The sequence below is a fragment of the Carlito syrichta genome, unplaced genomic scaffold (genome assembly GCF_000164805.1).
Source record: "Carlito syrichta isolate Samal-C Ts95f unplaced genomic scaffold, Tarsius_syrichta-2.0.1 Scaffold109715, whole genome shotgun sequence".
Lineage (NCBI taxonomy): Eukaryota > Metazoa > Chordata > Mammalia > Primates > Tarsiidae > Carlito > Carlito syrichta.
The window spans coordinates 24,053-29,159 of record NW_007053811.1 but is presented as its reverse complement, the minus strand read 5'-3'; the positions used below and the strand labels follow the sequence as shown (position 1 = coordinate 29,159).

General features: G+C 48.6%; 1 pseudogene; it reads left to right on the top strand.

Moving 5' to 3' along the window:
* Positions 1-881: 881 nt before the first annotated feature.
* On the top strand, positions 882-1,399 carry LOC110596576 (annotated as a pseudogene).
* The last annotated feature ends 3,708 nt before the right edge of the window (positions 1,400-5,107 follow it).

The window sequence follows — 5,107 nt, the reverse complement described above, 5'->3', positions numbered from 1 at the left end:
AGGCTGAGTCACTGAGCCCGGCTTATTTATTCTTATATGTTTAAACTTCTATCTCCTTCAAATTGCTCTCTGTTTTTTTTTTTTTGAGTTGGAGTCTCACTCTGTCGCCCAGACTAGAGTGCAGTGGCCGCTCCCGGCCACCGCAGCCTCGACCCGCTGGGCTCCGGCGATCCTTCCGCCTCAGCCTTCCGAGTAGCTGGAACTACAGGCGTGCGCTACCACACCCGGCTAATTTTTGACTTACTGTAGAGATGAAGTCTCGTCAAGTTGCCCAGGCGGGTCTTGAACCCACGGGCTCAGGCAATCTACTCACCTTGACCTCCCAAACACTGGGATTATAGGCTGAGCCACCGAGTCTGGTCTCTTTTTTTAATTGGATGTCTCACTCTGACACCTAGGCTGGAGTGCACTGGCCTGCTCACAGCCACCGCAACCTTGACTTGCTGGGCTCCAGTGATCTTTCTGCCTTAGCCTTCCAACTAGCTGGAACCACAGGCATGGGTCACCAAGCCTTGCTAATTTTTTTCATTTATTACCGAGACAGGGTCTTTCTATGTTGCTCAGGTTGGTCTCAAACCCCTGAGCTCAGGTAATCCTCCCGCCTCTGCCTCCCAAAGTGCTGAGATTACAGATGTGAGCCACTGTGCCTGGCTTAAATACTCTCTGTTTGATGTTTTTTTTTTTTGAGTTGGCGTCTCACTCTGTGGCCCAGACTGGAGTGCAGTGGACGTTCCCGGCCACCGCAGCCTCGATCTGCTGGGCTCCGGCGATCCTTCCTTCCGCCTCAGCCTTCCGAGTAGCCGGAAATTCTTAGAACACTTACCAAGAGTGGAGCGGTGGCGGAAAATGCCCGATGCCTGGCCTGAGGTGTGGTCAGTGACATGCTGGAGCAAGCAAGGGATCGCTTACACTTGAGACAGACTACAGAACAGCACGTGCCAGAGGTGGAAGTCCAAGTCAAATGCAAGAGGACAGCCTCACCGAGCAACCAAGAGTGTCAGTTGTATCCAAGGCATTCTCAGCAACAGCAAGTACCTATGGTGGATTTCCAAGTGGAACTGAGACAGGTATTCTTTTTTTTTTTTGAGTTGTAGTCTCTATGGCCCAGACTGGAGTGCAGTGGCTTGCTCCTGGCCACCGCAGCCTTGACCTGCTGGGCTCTGGCAATCCTTCTGCCTCAGCCTTCCAAGTAGCTGGAACTACAGGCATGCGCTACCATGCCTGGTTAATTTTTGATTTATTGTAGAGATGAGGTCTTGCCAAGTTGCCCATGCGGGTCTCAAACCCACGGGCTCAGGCAATCCATTCACCTCAACCTCCCAAAGCGTGAGATTACAGGCTGAGCCACCGAGCCCGGCTGAGATAGGTATTCTTAGCTGAGACACCAACAGGTGGTTAAAGGAGTATTGGAAAAAGAAGGAAGCTGACTCTGCACAAAAATCAGTCAGACGATGTAATAGAGATATTATCTCAAAAAAAAAAAAAAAAAAAAAAACAACCAAAAAACACTTACCTAGTGGGAGATGCCTGTAGTACTAGGGGTCCACACTCCAAAGACAGTTCTGTTTTTTTTTCTTTGGCTCCCCCTTTGTATTACAAGAAACAAAAGTCAGCGCACGCCTGTAGTTCCAGCTACTCGGAAGGCTGAGGCGAAAGGATCGCCGGAGCCCAGCAGGTCGATGCTGTAGTGGCTGGGAGCGGCGACTGCACTTCAGTCTGGGTGACAGAGTGAGACTCCAACTCAAAAAAAAAAAACAAGAAACAAAAGTCAAAGACATTAGGTGAATGATTGTTGGCCAAATATAGAAAAAATGGATCATTTTCTGAGAAAAATAAATATAATTTGCTTCACATTTATGCCCATCCTGAAAAAGAATGTGGGGTGATATTATCCCAGATTCATAGTTAAAGCAAAAAGGAGGCCGGGTGTGATGGCTCACACCTATAATCCCAGTACTTTGGGAGGCCAAGGTGAGAGAATTGCCTGAGCCCAGGGGTTTGCGACCAGCCTGGGCAACTTGGTGAGCCCTCATCTATTCAATAAGTCAGGAAAAATTAGCTGGGTATGGTGGCGCATGCCTGTAGTTCCAACCACCTGGAAGGCTGAGGTGGAAGGATCACCTGAGCCCAGCAGGTTGAGGCTGCGGTGGCCGTGATTGTGCCACTGCACTCTAGCCTGGTGACAGAGTGAGACACTGACTCAAAAAAAAAAAAAAAAGAAAAAAAAGGGAGGGGGGGTGAAATAAATGATGTGACTAACTGAAAGGTAAAAGTTGGGTTTAGAGCTAAGGCCCAGGTCCTCAACAGCTCGTCCAGTTCTCCAGTAGAAGTGAAGATGGAGAAATATTTGAAGTGCTTGCTGTGAAATTTTTTTGCAGCATTATATGAAATATTTAAAATGTTTGCTGTGTGGCCGGGCTCGGTGGCTCAGTCTGTAATCCCAGCGCTTTGGGAGGCTGAGGTGAGTCGATTGCCTGACCCCGGGGGTTTGAGATCCGCCTGGGCAACTTGGTGAGACCTCATCTCTACAATAAATAAAAAAACATTAGCTAGACGTGGTGGCGTGTGCCTGTAGCTCCAGCTACTTGGAAAGCTGAGGTGGAAGGATTGCCAGAGCCCAGCAGGTTGAGGCTGCAGTGGCCGCTTGCGGCCACTGCACTCCAGTCTGGGTGACAGAGTGAGATTCCAACTCAAAAAAAAAAAAAAAAAAAAAAGGTTGTTGTGTTTTTGAATGAAATGTTTGAAATGAGCCGGGCTCGGTGGCTCAGCCTGTAATCCTGCGCCTTTGGGAGGCTGAGGTGAGTGGATTGCCTGAGTCCACGGGTTCAAGACCCGGCTGGGCAGTGAGACCTCATCTCTACAATAAATCAAAAAATCAACGCGCGTGGTAGTGCATGCCTGTAATTCCGGCTACTTGGAAGGCTGAGGCGGAAGGATCGCCAGAGCCCAGCTGGTCGAGGCTGCGGTGGCTGGGAGCGGCCACTGCACTCCAGTCTGGGTGACAGAGGGAGACTCCAACTCAAAAAAAAAAGAAAGAAACGTTTGAAATGTTTGCTGTTAAAATATTTTGCCATGTTGTATGAAATGTTTAGAATGTTTGCTGTGTTTTGTTTAAAACCTAAATTTGCATTAAGAGTATTTTCATATAGATGATTTTAGTTAAAACTCCATTTTATAATTTGCCTCCATTTCGAAACTTTGTATGACTGAAGCAGTAATTTTTTAAGAATTTTGCTCATAAACAACCCTCACAGCCCTGTACCACTCCCAGTGCTCCAACGGTTTCCTGCTTACCTGAGTGTACCGTGTGGCAAACCCCAAAACATATATTTATGTCTGTACTGCCTCAGTTTCCCCACTGCTTTTGCCTATAAAAGCACCCTGCTACTTTCATTCAAGCCCTGTACCACTCCCAGTGCTCCAACGGTTTCCCGCTTACCTGAGTGTACCGTGTACCAAACCCCAAAACATATATTTATGTCTGTACTGCCTCAGTTTCCTCACTGCTTTTGCCTATAAAAGCACCCTGCTACTTTCATTCGGATCGAGAGTCTTGGAGGTGTGGACCCCCTCTCCACGGCCAGCTATTAAAGGGCTCATTACTTTGACCTTTATTGTGCTGGTTATCTGATTTCTGGCAATTTGCTCACAACAATGGGAGGTGCGGCCTCTCCCCTTCCTCAGCTGCTGCTATATTGGTTTACAGGCTGGAAACATTTCCACTGAGGAGCTCCAAGCTCTCCAAGTCCCCTTGAATCTACCCTGGGGCCAAGGAAAGACAGAAAGTCCATCTCTAGGCACTGGCTTGGGAGCAGAAAGAAGACTGGCCCTAGTACTGCATCTTAGCCCTCCCTTCACTCTGGTCTCCATGAACAGAACCTCCAAGTCATCCCCAAGGGTTCCAAGAAACATTGGGGACAGTGGTCACCCTTGTGAGCCAGAGTTAGTCCCACAGAATACTGACCTCTGTTTATCCTTTCCATGAAGTCCCTGCTTCCATTGTGAGAAGGAAGAGCACAATTACAATTACCTGCCTGCTTAGCATGCATAAAGGATAACTAGAGGGACTTTGATGAGGCCTGAGGTCTCCCTGAGAAAAGCCTATGTCACCAAAGCATGACCTTAATTCTAAGATCCCACAGAACCTGTGAAATTAACTTGGGCTTGCAGCCATGCTTGCTTACAGAAATGAAGGCGGGATGTCTATAACCACAAATCAGCCATGAGATGAACTGAATGCAGCAGTGCTGCCAGGACCTGAATCCTTGCTTCATTACCATATTAAAATATTCGCCCAGGGGGGAGAAATGCACCTTGCTAAGTATATATAGTGCTGGGTGCAAAAGAAAGAACAAGACTGCGCACCTTCGGATACTCCCTGGAAAGCCCCACCTCCTCCTAGGAATCCTTGCCCCCAGGCTCTGCCTGTGTACCTTAAAAGCCCTGAAAATTTCCCTTTACCCTACCCCTGGGGACAGGATGCTTTGAGCTCGAGCTCTCCTTTCCCATTCCTTGATCAGCAAACAAAGTTTCTGCTCGGTTTTATTAAACCTGGTCTCGTTCTAGTGGCATGAAAGGCACTGGGCAGGGAGAGGAGGACCCATTAGGGTCACGCGACCCCCTGGAGGATCCTGGCACCTAGAACATAGAAAGGACCTCATCCCTCCACACCCTCCAGTGGTAGGAAGTTCTCCCTAGAATCCACAAGTCCCAACTCAACGACCCAATCCCAGCCCCAGAATAACCAATTTTCTCCCAATAGCGTTTCCCAAATTGCATCAGGGCTTGTCAAAAGTGGGCTCCCTAGCTGGGCTGGGTGGCTCAGCCTGTAATCCTGCACCTTTGGGAGGCTGAGGTGCTAGAGACCAGCTTCAGCCGGGTTCAGGGTACCCCAAAGGTGGAGACGGCATCGGCGACTGGGGGGAAGAAGAGGGAAAGAAAGAGACTGGACTTCAGTCTAGTGCAGAAGCGAATGAGTGATATTGGGAATTACAACGGGCCTTTTACACACAAAGTCAGATGTGGGAGGGGCATGCCCCACCCCCCAGAAACCTTAATCCATGAAAACTTAATCAATGATTGCCTTTAAACCCTTTTCATATGATAA